Source organism: Mizuhopecten yessoensis, unplaced genomic scaffold, assembly GCF_002113885.1.
Source record: "Mizuhopecten yessoensis strain PY_sf001 unplaced genomic scaffold, ASM211388v2 scaffold716305, whole genome shotgun sequence".
NCBI lineage: Eukaryota > Metazoa > Mollusca > Bivalvia > Pectinida > Pectinidae > Mizuhopecten > Mizuhopecten yessoensis.
In genome coordinates, this window is record NW_018480050.1 from 452,089 (window position 1) to 468,420 (window position 16,332).

The window sequence follows — 16,332 nt, forward strand, 5'->3', positions numbered from 1 at the left end:
TGTTCTCTCGTTATGTTATTGTATCTACCAGTCTCAATAGCTAAATTATGTGCAGAAAGACGAAGTTTAGATAAACAGATCCGGTATTTCATTGGAATATACTTTGTCAAATAGTATTGAAGAGTATGGTGATTTGCTAAGTGCTTATATAAAATACATTTAGGTGAGGTTTCTAATAGCCCTCTCAGATATTGTTGACTTTGATCAAATATTCTTTGCTTTATCATGTACAAAATACTTTTATGGTTATATGAATAATAATTTGTCCATACATCTGCGAATCCGAGAGAAAAAAGACAATGTTTGACATACTTAACCCAGTTAAAGCAATTGCCTGTATTGCTACTACTTAAAAAGGAATACGCAGTTTGCAAAATACAATTTTTCGAATCCATTAGTTTTAACCAATATTTTATCATTCTGAATTTTCTTATATTTTCCAAAGGATGTCGACCTAATTCAAAATAAACCATTGCGTTGCAAGTCGACTTCTTAACTTTTAAAATCTTCTTACAAAAGTGTAGGTGTAACCTCTCAATATCCGTACCTTTTGTAGATCCCCATACTTCACATGCGTAATGCAATATACTACAAACATACGTATCAAATAAATGCAATAACGTTGTACAGTTTAGGCTCAAGTTAGAAGAGCTTGAAAAAAGAGCATACATGGCCTTTCTTCCTTGGTCAGATAACTGTTTCTGTATATGATTAAATTTATTATTGAATTTCAGTTTTACTCCTAGGTAGCTGAAAACATCTACAANGATTGTTGACTTTGATCAAATATTCTTTGTTTTATCATGTACAAAATACTTTTATGGTTATATGAATAATAATTTGTCCATACATCTGCGAATCCGAGAGAAAAAAGACAATGTTTGACATACTTAACCCAGTTAAAGCAATTGCCTGTATTGCTACTACTTAAAAAGGAATACGCAGTTTGCAAAATACAATTTTTCGAATCCATTAGTTTTAACCAATATTTTATCATTCTGAATTTTCTTATATTTTCCAAAGGATGTCGACCTAATTCAAAATAAACCATTGCATTGCAAGTCGACTTCTTAACTTTTAAAATCTTCTTACAAAAGTGTAGGTGTAACCTTTCAATATCCGTACCTTTTGTAGATCCCCATACTTCACATGCGTAATGCAATATACTTCAAACAAACGTATCAAATAAATGCAATAACGTTGTACAGTTTAGGCTCAAGTTAGAAGAGCTTGAAAAAAGAGCATACATGGCCTTTCTTCCTTGGTCAGATAACTGTTTCTGTATATGATTAAATTTATTATTGAATTTCAGTTTTACTCCTAGGTAGCTGAAAACATCTACAACTTCCACCTCCAAACCATTATACATCCATCTTTCTCTATCTCGTATACTACCACCGTTTCTAAATACAACTACTTTGGTTTTCTCAGTGTTAACTGTTAATTTCCATTTAGTAGAATACACATTCAGATTATCTAAAAGACTCTGTAAACCTTCAATAGTTTCGGAAAACAATACTAAGTCATCTGCATACATTNCATTCTTGTCACCACTAATAAGCTTTCCCCGCCAATAAATCTTGCAACAACTTATTCTATTCCCTGCTTTTTAACTACAGTTAGTCCAACCACTAGCATTGTATCCCTTTTACTTCCAAATGCTGATCATATTCCTTTAACTATCCAGCGTCCACTAATCCTGTTCCTCTACAATATAGTCACCACTAATCCTGTTCCCCTGCTATCTAGCTTCCACTAACCATGTTCCCTGCGATCTTGCACCACTAATAATGTTCCTATGATATGAAGCACCACTAATCCTGTTCCCTGATTATCTTGCACCACTAATGATGTTCCCTGCTATGAAGCATCACTAATCCTGTTCCCTGCTATCTTGCACCACTAATAATTTTCCTATGATATGAAGCACCACTTATCCTGTTCCCTGCTATGAAGCATCACTAATCCTGTTTCCTGCTATCTTGCACCACTTATCCTTTTCCCAGCTATCTAGCTTCCACTAATCATGTTCCCTGCTATGAAGCGCCACTAATCCTATTCCCCTGTGATCTTGCACCACTAATAATGTTCCTATGATATGAAGCACCACTAATCCTGTTCCCTGCTTATCTTGCTCCATTTATCCTGTTCCCTGCTATCTAGCTTCCACTAATCATGTTCCCTGCTATGAAGCATCAGTAATCCTGTTTCCTGCTATCTTGCACCACTAATGATTTTCCTATGATATGAAGCGCCACTAATCCTGATCCCTGCTATCTTGCACCACTTATCCTGTTCCCTGCTATCTAGCTTCCACTTATCATGTTCCCTGCTATGAAGCGCCACTAATCCTGTTCCCCTGTGATCTTGCACCACTAATAATGTTCCTATGATATGAAGCACCACTAATCCTGTTCCCTGCTTATCTTGCTCCACTTATCCTGTTCCCAGCTATTTAGCTTCCACTAATCATGTTCCCTGCTATGAAGCATCAGTAATCCTGTTTCCTGCTATCTTGCACCACTAATGATTTTCCTATGATATGAAGCACCACTAATCCTTTACCCCGATATGAAGCGCCACTAATCCTGATCCCTGCTATCTTGCACCACTAATCCTTTTCCTATGATATGAAGCACCACTAATCCTTTTTCCCCGATATGAAGCGCCACAAATCTTGTTCCCTGCCATTTTGCACCACTAATCCTTTTCCTATGATATGAAGCACCACTATCCTTTCCCCCGATATGAAGCGCCACTAATCCTGATCCTTGCTATCTTGCACCACTAATCCTTTTCCTATAATATGAAGCACCACTAATCCTGTTCCCTGCTATGCAACACCGCTTATCCTTTCCCCCGATATGTAGCGCCACTAATCCTGTTCCCTGCTATGAAGCGCCACTAATCCTGTACCCTGCTATCTTGCACCACTTATTATATTCCCCTTTTATCTAGCAACTACTAATCTTGTTACCTGCTAGCTAGCACTATAAATCATGTCACCTGCTATCTAGCACCACCTATCCTGTTCCTTGCTATCTTGCATCATTAATCCTTTTTCTGTTTACCACTATTTATCACCACCAATGTTGTTCATGGCTATTTAGTCAGTGGAATGGTTAACATATATTCTGTTTTGCTTCTTTTCCAGCCTATTCAATGTCCAGCCACCAGCAGCTTTGACAAAAGATGGACATATTTAAAGGTCATGACAGTAAAAACATTTACAAATTGTATAGATATATCTAAAGAGTACATAAAAATGGTTAAAGCCAAATCTATATTAATGAGAAAAAGGTGGGCACATTTTGAGACAACGGAAAAGTAGGGCTGATCAATTAGAGAATCGAGTACAAGCAGCTATCTAGGAGCACCATTAGTGAGTACACCATTGATAGTTGATGGTGACACTAGTGACTGTGACACCCTACACCACTAGTGAGTACACCATTGATAGTTGATGGTGACACAAGTGGCTGTGACACTACACCATTAGAACGGCCAGTAGTGTTTCTATGTGTGTTACTAGTCCCCAAACCACAATACCCCCTATTTAATATCCAGTGACAGTCCCCATATATGTTACAAATCCCAAAACTCTACAAAATCTTCCTATATAATATCCTCTACCGAAAACCAGTCTTACAAATAATCAGACAGAGAAAATATCTATATTACCTACCAAACAATAAAGACTTCACGCTTGTACTTCATGTATCATTCCGTTCGGGTGAAACGAATTGTTATTATGAAAGTTTTATGAAATGTTCATTTATTGATGTGACAAAGTATGTAGTACTAACTTATTTCCATCTGCGACAGTATCTTACTAATTAGTCCCCGATACAGGTACCTATGTGACAACAGGAACTTCTGAGATAATTCAAAATCATTCCTTTGAACATACAGTTTAGTTGTCATGATGTATAGTTTTATTTATATAGCAGACCATTGTAGTGTGCAGCCACGTTCATCTCTGCTTCAAACAGAATCAGAAATCAAACTTTCATATATTTTTTTACCACAACAATTCCGCATCAATAATTGCCTTACCTGGTAACCCAGGTGTAACAATACAATATACCATAACAATAAAAGGCCATTTCCATCAATAATTGCCTGACCTGGTAACCCAGGTGTAACAATACAATGTATCATGACGATACAAAGCCATTCCCATATCCCCTATAACGATATAATTGTAAAGAGTTACTAATGGAATCCTAAAACCTTCCCCATCACTGTAGGCTGTTGGATCAAGTCAGAATCATTTTTTTAAAGAATTCAAGATTAAGGATCCCTGTCCCACGGCACTGTGTTTTTCCTATATACAGTAACATCCCCTTAACTTCCGTTTAGCCATAACTGTAACACAGTTGGTCACAGATAGGTTAGAGCGGAGGTATAACAATCTGAAGTGCAGGGTAAGAATACCAGTCTGACCCCGCTGCATTGTTTTTACACTCAGAACACTGTAATTGAATATGTTTTGTTTATTTTACCTTCAATATTTCTCACAAGGTATGATTTTCTTTTCAGTAATGATTTTTCAGAACTATAGTCGTGCCAGAAAAAACAGTTTCCAATACTTAGTCACAGTTTATGGCCGTGGAACGGGGATCCTTAAAACGGTGTGGCAACATTTGGGGGCTAGGACTTATTATTAAGTAATATGACATAAGCTTAATCCATCCTACAACATTTTTGACACATAAATTACTCATATTTATCATTTGTGTTGGCCTGGAAGGTAAGCGCATAGAGGGTCCAATTGCGGGAGAAAACTGGACCACCCGAGTCCCACTTAGCTGTGCTGGGGACCCAATATCTGTTCATGTCCGAGTTGGGAATTAAACCCTGGCTGTCTTGGTAGAAAGCAATTGCAAATGCGCTATCTATTACGTCACTCGAACACCTGAAATACCTGGGCCCATATTCATGTATGGATTTTGTGCTCACGCCTAATTTCTTGTTCTTGTTATAACTTAATAAATAAATCTTATTTTGTCAATGTTTTGGAAAATTTTGAAGAAACTTAAAGCCAAATACTGTTTTCAATATTTACATTTGACTTTGTGATCGTTTGACATTATCTAACCGGGTTGCGAAAAAGATGGTTTGGGCACAAAATCTATGCTTGAGCATGAGAACGGTTTCATGAATACGGGCCCTGGTAAGGAACTTGTTTCCAAATGCCATTATTTATTACCACAGTTCACAAAAAAGCAAGGCAAAAAAATATATAAGAGTATAGTCTGGGAACATTAGAGTTATGCTGGTCAATTATGTAAGATTACCATCTGGCCAGTTATACCCCCTTCACACAGGATGGCGACCTTTGGGCCTCCATTGTGCGACCATGAGTACTAGCTATATTACTACCACCTGTATCATATAGAGAGTTAAGATGCTAGATAAAACAGCAGAGATATAACACTTTCTTCTATAGTATTTTTCCCCATAAACCATATGCATCTTGTGATTAACTAAAAAAAAACCTCCCTTCCAGTGTACAGCTGGTGAGAGAACATTTAATTAGTCACTTGATGTGAATTTTCTAGGAGATCCCCTGTCATGGCTGACCGACCAAAACAGGAATCGTACATGTATTCTAAAACTCCAAGAAAGCTGGGATTGTGGCGCGCTTGGCGTCATCGTAGCAGAAGGCTTTCACAGTAGCTCCAATTTGAGCCAACCTGTTTGCCGTGGGTTGCATCTCGTATTCCTGGGGGAAGAAGATCCTGGTAGTTGAGCAGAGTCGGAATCACTGTCAAACTCTTGATAGTAAGGAGACATGATCCGACATTCTGCAACATACTGCTTTGGCTTCGGACTCTGGGTAGATGAGAGGTGATATGGGCCCTCTATCACCAATCGGCTGGTCACGACGAGCCCTTGGTATACATACTCCCAAGAAGGCGGTGGCTTAGGGCAATCGCGAGAGTATACTCTTTCAAATAGTATGGATATTCTTACGAATATACTATTCTATGTATCTCCGACACTTTGGCGCTGGACATCCGCGTCACACCAGTGTCCCCTTGTTGGGCTCCGTGGCGGGGGGAGGCATAGATCGTGAAACAAACAAAAATACACATGGGTAAAGATAAAAACCACCAAAACGACGGACAAACCAAAAACCGGAACGATGACTCTAGCTCAAAAACAACACAAAACGCAACACAGAACATCCAATTCCGTTGTCGCCATTTCTGTTGAGGAAGGGCATCCAGGGAATTGCAGGGGATGTGAAATCCGTTAAGACATTGGGATCGGGCGATCTCTTTATAGAGGTTTATCGCCAACAACAGTTGGCATCGGTGTCAGTGTGAAACCACACTCATCACTTAATTGCAGCAAGGGGACAATGACACCGATGAAGACATACTGGCATATTTCCAGGAGGAGAGCGTCCCGGTCTCTTAGGTGAGGCGGATGTTGATTAGGAGAAACAATGATACTATAAAAACAAACACCTTCTTCATCACTTTTTTAACACCAACACTACCCCATATACTAACAATCGGATACCAGAGGTACAACGTTTCCGTCTACGTCCCAAATCCATTGCGATGCCGAAACTGTCAGAAGTACGGTCATCACGAAAAGCGATGTAGACGGAAATCGATCTGCCAGTTTTGTGGCCGTGAGGGTCACACCGAACAAAGTGACTGTGACATCGCTAACCTGCGCTGTGTCAACTGTGAGGGGGAGCACGCTGCCTCTTCTCGCGACTGCCCTACCTGGAGCCGGGAGAGGGAGATATTACGGGTTAAATATAACCGAGGGGTCTCTTTCCCCGGGGCCAGGAGGAAAGTCGGGAGTGTAGACATTGCTACACCCTCTTACGCACAGGTGACTCGAGGCAAGGCGCCTGTTGACAATGTCACGGGCAAGGATGCTTCGGTTCAAGTATCTGAAGACATACCTGCCTGGGGCTCACAAGTCTTAGACATGGCTGGGCAACAGAACTTGAAAATCCTCACGGGAGACCCATCCCGTTTCACGACTTTAACCAAACCAACCAAACCAACCAAACCAAACAACCTGTCAAAAGCAACATCACCATCAAAAAAAGCATCACCCTCAAAAACAGCATCTTCATCAAAACCAGCAACACCATCAAAACCAGCACCACCATCAAAAACACCTTCCTCTTCGGTCGCAGCGATCTCGCTCACTTACATCTGTTCCTCGATCTCAACTGAGGTCAGAGGCAACATCACCAACCAACAGACCTAAGAAAGAAAAAAAAATAGCGAGGGACAAATCCGATGGACCCGAACTGAATATCACCTTTGGCAAAGGATCAGAGGACCCGACAAACCGGTTCAATGTCCTACTAGGTTTCGATGATGAGATGGAGGCGAATGCCTCAGCGCTTCGTGCTTCGACTCCATCGAAATCCAGCCAAAATAGCAAAAAATAAATAATACAATTATCCAATGGAACATCCGCGGATTAATGGCAAATATAGAAGAATTTCAGACTCTATCAAAGGAACTTAGACCCGCCATTTTTTTGTCTACAAGAAATCATGCTCAAAAACCCAATCACGCTTAGAAATTTCTCACTCTACACTAACATTCCAACTGTAGTTAGCAGAGCAGCAGGTGGCGCAGCGGTAGCTGTCCATAAAAATATTCCTCACAGAATGATCAAGTTAAACACAAATTTACAGGCTGTTGCTGTCTGTGCAACATTACACAGACAAATAACCGTCTGTTCAATTTATCTCCCTCCGAGTATTGTTTTCACTTGTGAGCAACTCAATAATCTCGTCTCCCAGCTCCCAACACCATTCATAATCCTCGGTGATTTTAATGGTCATAATAGCCTGTGGGGCTCTCCCAACACAGACGAGAGAGGAAGACGTATTGAGGAATTTATAGATAAAAACAACTTGTGCCTTTTTAACAACAATACCCCTACTGATTTACATCCTGCTACAGGCTTTCGTACCCACATTGATCTATCATTATGCCATCCATCCATTCTACTTGATTATGACTGGAGGGTAAATGATGATCTTTGTGGGAGTGACCACTTCCCAATTTTTCTTAAGAATATTGGGACTCCTCTTGATGATCCTCTACCTCGATGGAATATGCACAAAGCAGATTGGGTCCAATTCCAACACATGTGCATTGAAAAACTAACCATAGACAATTTTACTAACCTCGACGACCCTATCAAAACTTTTACTGAAACACTCACTTCTATTGCCCAAAAGACAATTCCAAAATCCGCTCCAAAACCTACGAAGTTCCTTTTATCTGAAGAATCTTTTAAAACACGCAGTAATCGGGCAGCTGCTCTAAGACGCTACTTGAATTGCCCAACTAGTTCAAACTACAGTGAATTCAAAATTTGGCGGGCAAAGGCTCGGCGATCAATTAAAATTGACAAAAGAAACAGCTGGAGAGAATATGTATCCAAGATATCATCAAACACGTCCTCAAAAAAAGTATGGGATATGATTCGGAAAATAAGTGGGAAAAAGAAAAAGGCAACATCCTCTCACCTCATTAATAAAAACACATGTTTTTCTTCCATGTCTCAAATTGCTGATGCATTTGCAAAAAACATAGCTAAAAACTCATCCCCTTTAAACCACTCCCGAACATTCCAGTCTTTAAAGAAAAAAAGAGGAAAGAAACGGCTCAGTTTCAAATCATCAAACAAAGAAAGTTATAATGAGCAATTTACCCTACCAGAACTTGTTGATTCGCTTAGAAAATCACAGGACACTGCTTCAGGTCCTGATAATATTCCATATCAATTTCTAAAGCACTTACCGGACTCTTCACTAACATGCCTTCTTTACATATTCAACCAGGTTCACGCTTCCGGAAAGATTCCCGATTCGTGGAAGAACTACAATAAAATCTATCCCAAAACCTCTCCAAAGTGGTTTTAGAAATAGAAGAGGGACAACTGACCATCTCATCAGATTAGAGACATTCATTCGAGAGGCTTTCGCCAAGAAGGAGCACCTTGTCGCCGTGTTCTTTGATCTTGAGAAGGCATATGATACTACATGGCAATATGGCATCATGAAAGATCTTCACGACCTTGGCGTACGTGGAAACCTTCCCAATTTTATATCTAATTACCTATCAGATAGACACTTCAAAGTCCGTGTTGGTTCAACTTTTTCTGAAACGTCTAAACAGGAAATGGGAGTCCCACAGGGTGGAATCCTATCAGTCACACTGTTTGGTCTTAAAATCAATGATATAGTCAAATGTCTTGGTCAATCAACAGAAGGGTCGTTATTTGTGGATGGATTCTTGATCTGTTACAGATTTAAGAACATGCACACGATAGAACGACAACATCAACAGAGTTTAAACAAACTACAAAATTTGGCAGACGAAAACGGCTTCAAATTCTCTAAATCTAAAACTGTGTGCATGCATTTCTGTCAAAAACGAAAAGCACACAATGACCCAAAACTAACACTTGATGGCACTAGAATTCCTGTTGTTGAACAGACAAAATTTCTCGGCCTCATTTTTGATTCGAAACTCTCTTTCATACCACATATAAAGTATCTGAAGGATAAGTGTTCCAAGGCGTTAAACAGTATACGAGTCCTTTCTCATACTGATTGGGAAGCGGACCGTGAAATGCTTTTGCGCCTATACAGATCACTTATTCGAACAAAACTGGATTATGGTTCTATGGTATATGGGTCGGCGCGCAGTTCGTACCTGCAGACGCTAGACCCAATCCATAACCAAGGGCTACGTCTAGCCCTTGGAGCTTTTCGAACAACACCTGTAAAAAGCCTGCACGTGGAAGCAAATGAAAAAAAACCCCTTTCATTACAATTTGCAGCTCAATTAAAATCAAACCCTAAAAATCCTGCTTTCGACCAGGTATTCAACCCAAAATACGTGAACATATTTACGCAAAACCAAAAACTTCTGCCAATATTTGGTATCCGAATTTCAAATTTCCTGCAAGAACTCAACATAAAGTTGACGGACATAGCTGAATTAAGCATATCTGATTTCCTACGTGGACCATTCAAACCCCTGATTTTTACTTTACATTACATGAGCGAGGGAAATCAAGTGTTATGCCCAAAGAACACAAATCCTCCTTTCGGGAATGCATTTTGAATTACCCTTCCCATACACAACTTTACACCGATGGTTCCAAAGAAGGTGAGAAAGTGGCAGCAGCCTGCTGTACTGCTAATACTTGCACTTCAGTCCGACTACCAGACGGCGCCTCCATCTTTTCTCCTGAAGCATGCGCCATTGGTTTGGCCCTCGACCATATCGATGAACACCGAATTAAAAAAGCAATTATTTGTTCAGACTCTCTATCTGTCCTACAGAGTTTACAGTTACGAGATCCTAAAAACACACTCGTACAAAACCTTGCTCTTCGAATATCTCGTATCTTAAAAAAGTCTAAAAATAACATTACTATGGATTCCGAGCCATGTCGGAATTAAAGGCAACGACAGGGAAGCAAAACATGCATTGAATCTCGAACAAACAAATATCAAACTACCACACACAGATTTTAAACTTACTATTCGTACAGCCATCCAAAATGAATGGCAGCAACGCTGGTCTCTTGAGACCACCAACAAACTTTTTAAGATACAACCGAAATTTAAAACATCTATTACCAGCCGGAAAGATCGTAGAGAGGAAGTTGTCCTCGCTGGGCACACATATCATACTCATTCGTACCTTTTAAAACGAGAAGATCTACCTTCATGCCACGCATGTGACACTCCATTTACAGTGGAACATTTTTTAATAGAATGTTCCGATTTTAAACACATTCGTGATAACTACTTTCGAGTCCCGGTTATGAAAACTCATTTTAGTTCCGTGGACTTGAAGGCATTATTTAACTATTTGAAAGACATCGGTCTATTTTATAGACTCTAATGTCTTTTAACCCACCTTACCCCTTTTGACGTTATATATATATATCACATATTCCATATCATATATTCGTTATCTGTTTTATTATTTTAACCCCCTTTTTATTTTTTATTATCTACACATACAATGCGAATGCTTTTGAAATGAACCATTTTATCTGATTTTATCTTCGCTACTCACATGTTTGTTAAAAAAATAAGATAAATAAATAAATCACCATGGCCCTAAATGACCACAGCCGTCGATGGGCCGTTAAACATAAACAAACAAACAAACAAACTAAAACTCCTTAACAACACAAACAAATGCTACTGTATACGAACTGTGTTGTGTTAATTACACAGATAACAAGATATCATAGCTCCTGATTCTGACTGATATGTGGATTGTGTCATTCCTTTTTTTTCATTGCTCTCTCTTACAGTTTTTTCCATCATTAATAAATATTAATTAATTAATGTACATATTATGTGTATTAGTAGAATATGGGCATTTTCACATGACAGTCAAACATCAAACATCAAAACTCCTACATGGGTGAAAGTCCTGACAGGACAATCGAAGGAACAGTAAACACCCGAGATATTTTTACACACAGCACATTTAAGATATTGTTTCAGGGAGGTGGTACCTATTACATTTTGTAGTTGTAATTTGTTTGACTTTTCTACACATTTTTAACTTAAAAACATGTTTTCTGATGCCAGACAGAGTATACATACAAAAGCATGAGGTTCCTATTCTGAAAATCCTTTAATCACAATTATTACACACAAACAATATTAATGAGATTATATATATATTGTGTTAGTAAATCAGCCACTTGGAGAGGTGAATATCTTTCCGCATGTGCCTAAACAGGCAGTGCAGTGATGCATGAACCGCACACATGCACGCCTGTTGCCACCATCATTGGTGGGAAAGACTCTTTGATGAAATAAATGGGTCCTCTGTTTCCGCTAAAACTTCATCAAATCTGTCAAGGAACCTGTTAACAATTAACTACTTATTACCTTATCCTTTCATCAGACTATAAAACTGTTTTGCTGTTGCTCCGTGGACTGTCGATGGACTGTCACTCGACAGACTCCAAAACCCTGTACGACCCTGACACTTTTACAGTTAGCATGTGTAAGCTATTGTTTGGTTGTAAAAATGTATATTAGAATTTCCCTAAAATATCAATAAATGTATAACTAATTTAAGACCAGGAGTAACACAATAAAATGAAGATAATTATTTCAAAAACATCTCAGATTTAATTAAGATACTAAAACAATGGATTGAGATCAGGAAGCAGAACCTACAGACACCAATATACAACATTGTCATAATACTACATCGTTATAGGCAGTGTTGAGAAGAGTTTGAGTGGTCTGGAATTAATCCAGACTGTATGGTATGTTTGTGTTTTACATCCTAATATGAAAAGGCAAATCCTTTAAAGAGCGAAGCTTTTGTTGATCTCTGATATTTACTGATTCAGAATGAGATAATGCTGCTTTCAGAATGAGGCAAGATACAATTTATTTAAAGTCGGCTAATCGTGGGATAACAATAAAACATAAACTCTAATGAGATTAAGACTGACATAACAATAGGGGAGATCGGGGCAATTTCGGCCCAGTCCGTTCTGGGAAGTATGGCGGCAGCACGTCCGTTTTTGAACATTATCTAATTTTCCCTGTCGGATGATCGTTGGCCGAACAAGGCCCGCAATGGGATAAGTTCGGACAGGCATTCGGGTAAGTTCGACCCCATTGGAATCAGCTTAATTATGACGTTATAAAGCATGCAACGTCAGATTCTACCGCCAATTTTACGACTTTTTATGTGTTACAATGGCCGAAATTGCCACGGTACATGTATCATTGGCCGAAACTGTCCATGCCCAAATTGATATTTCAATCAATTCTTATCGTACAGCAATATGGTAGTGAGTGCTTGGCTTTGCTTTTATATATATCATTTGAAGCTGTCAATGTGTTACACGTTTGACCGTAAAAAAAATAGCAAGCAATTCCGTGTACAGAATGTTTGCATAACTAGAAGCGAGATCATGATTTTCTTTCTACCCTCTCAAAAGTAAATTTGTCCTGTTTAGTAATTTTTCATTAGAGTTTTCCTCGCCATTTTTTCGTGTGAATGCCCAGGCAACTAAACTGCTAAGAATTTTTAGATCTTTAAAGTTGTAAATATAGCTCAAAAACAAAAACATCAGGGGTGGCCGAACTTGCCCCGGTCTCTCCCGTATGTAGATTTTTTGTATCGTTGATGATTGGTAAAAATGTAGTCACAATATAATTTTTTCATCAATGACGCCATTTTCAAAGCTAAAGTAGATGATGGGTCAGGTGGCGCAGTGGATAGCGCTCTCGTCTTCATCAAGATGGCCGGATTCAATCCCGGTTACCTGCCCGACCACGCGGGTTTTTTCCGGATACTCCGGCTTCCTCTCAAATTACGAATTGAATCCTCTGCGTGCTTCCGTCAGGTCACAAATAGAATGATTGAAATCCGGTGGGGAAAAATGTTTGGTTATTGCAGGGACGTATATACTGTCCCTGGTTATTGCTATAGAAAAAAGTGCATATCACATATTTGACGATAAGTCTACAAAAGTAAATGTATAGAGATGTTAGTTGAAAAAAAAATGAAATTAAAAAAAGAAAACATTGTAATACTTTGGTGTAACTGAGATTGTCGTTATATCGATATTTAGAATTCCTGTTCCATCCTGAAACACCGGATTGAATTTCAAATTTTGTAACTGTCACTGAGGTTTGACAGGTAATGATGCCAAATAAAATTAAACAGTTTCTGTCTGTAACTAGTTATAAATCGGCATGCGTTGTGAAAAAGTAATACGTTGCTGAAAAAGGGCGTTGAACTCGGGTTCGTTGTCTGGACAATTATTGTTAATTTCGACATAAATGAATTGTCCATTGTTTCTTTTATGAGTGGTGATGCATACATAAAATATGTAAAGACTATAACCAGAATTTAAAAAAATGTAAATGATTTCATTCCCATTCTCAACAAATGGAAATCAAAAGCTGATGAAATTTTAGACGATGAAAAATAAATGTACACGTTAATCTATTCCGTCTTTGCGTATTGCAGAGGTATCTTCTCTTGTGAGCAGGTATTGATTGTTACGTCATTGGTTTGTGTGAGAAAATTACGTCGTTTTCTCATAAATTGATGACGTTACTCTCACAAACAAATGACGTAACAATCAATACCTGCTCACAAGATAAGATAACTCTGCAATACGCAAAGACGGAATTGGTTTAATGCGGCTATTTTTGAACATATCTCCCGGTAGAAATATTAACAGATCCTGGTTGATGACAAAAAGGATCTTCAGAAAACATCCGCGTTTTTACTTTTTGTGCCTGTGGCAAAAAGTGAAATTAAAATGTCATGAAGCACCGACAAAGAGATAAATGCAACGGCCATCAGTTCTATGATTTTCCTGTTATTTTTCATCCTTCCGGAAATAAACGATGAAGACCGATGGAGTGTGACGTGTTTGTGACGTCATAGTATGATAATCTCTGAACGACGTTTCATGCCTGCTTGTATCAAAATTTATGTGATAGACTGTTTTCACTCAGAATGTATATTACTTTTTATCTAAAAAAACAAGATAAAACATGGGTATTGTTTTCACCATATGAAGATGTTCTTGTATGGGTTGAAACACAGTTGTCTTTGCTTCAAGGATACACATCCAATTTCCCCACTGGACGTCTACTTCCAGAAGATTTGTTTTAAAGGCAATGTGTAGAAAGGGGATGCAACTCTGTTTACGCACGCATGTGTTACCATTAAAGAGCTTCGCTACGCTCTTATTAACAGATGTGGTCAATTAAGGATGAGTCAGGTTTTGGTGGTGGGGGAAAACCAGAGTACTGGGAGAAAAAAATATTGACCCCGGGACCGTACTGGCAAATGCCCCACGTAGGCCTCGAACCAACAATCCAGTGACAGAGGGCTAGTGATTGTAGATAGTTGGGCGCCTTTACCACTTGGCCACTGTGGCCTAATGTACAGTGTCCTCTGGTAAAAGTGCTTTCATATTTCAAACTTCTGTTTACTCATTTTATAACCTATTGTCATTTTCCCCGATATCAATAAAGATATTTTACTGTACAAAACTGTACAGATGTTTGTCTTTTTTAAGTGATTGTTAATTTGGTTGCATTAGATGAAACTAGATTCAATAAATTGTACAAGCAGATCAAGCATTGAAATTCCACAGTTTTAGTTGTAAAATCTAAAGGTAATATCACAAATTGGATCAAATAATATATCAACAGAAACGATCCCCAAATGGAAGAATTTAGAAGAACTGAATATAAAGTTGACGTTCTACAATAAATGCAGAAAAAAACAAGAGTAGTAATACTAGAAAATCTTGTCTTACTAAGTAAATTCAGTAAAGTATAGAACACAAGTACTTTTTCGGATTAATTGAGACTGGAAGATAAAGAAATGTTCCTGGAGAACAAAATCATTGTTAGGAATGTAACTACAAAGGCATGAAAAGATGAATTTCACTTTCTGTTTATTTGTAGTAAATTTTGCTATCTTAGAGTGCGGTTAAGGCTATTCAGTTTCATTATCAATTGTCAAAAATAGTCAACAGCAATGTATGTCAGGGAAATTTATCTTTGAAGCTATCAGAACCCCTATTTAATTATGTTGTACATCATCTCTGTACATTCTCTATACGTCGTTTTTTTGTACCATGTACTACATGTTTATAAAATAGGCCCGTAGCCCAACGTTTGAATATATCTGTTGACATTTGTGATGTAATGAAAAGTGAAAATTATAATTAATTTTCCTTTCTAGAGTGTATGTCTGTACAAATTCAGCATAAGAATGCAATTCTGTAGACAAAACCATGCAAATAAAATAGCATGCAGTCAACTGTTATTGTATAAGTTGAAATTATAGACAATGCATGACCAAATTTCAAACAGTCATTGATATTAATATAAGGTTAATATTTAGATTAGGTAATGAGGCTTTACTTCTGATCAAAAAGAGTTGAATAACATGCCGGCGGCTTGTATCTTACAGCTGTGATGTTATAATAATTTAGAATTGTAAGAAAATATTTTTTTTGATATTTGAAAGATAATAAAAATGTAAATTATCCTTTTTCTTTTTTTTTTAAATTTATATTATTTCGTCTTCTACCAAATGTGTGGGTGTTTTTTTTTTTTTTTAAAGATAATGGAATATTTCCCTGATTAAGTACCGGTAGACATAAGTTCTCAATAATAATTAGTACTAACACCTACATCATTTTGAAACAGACTATAACCATACCTTGAACTATGATTTTGCTTAAGGGTGTTGCCCAAACAAGGAGTCCACTACTTATACTCTAAACAAT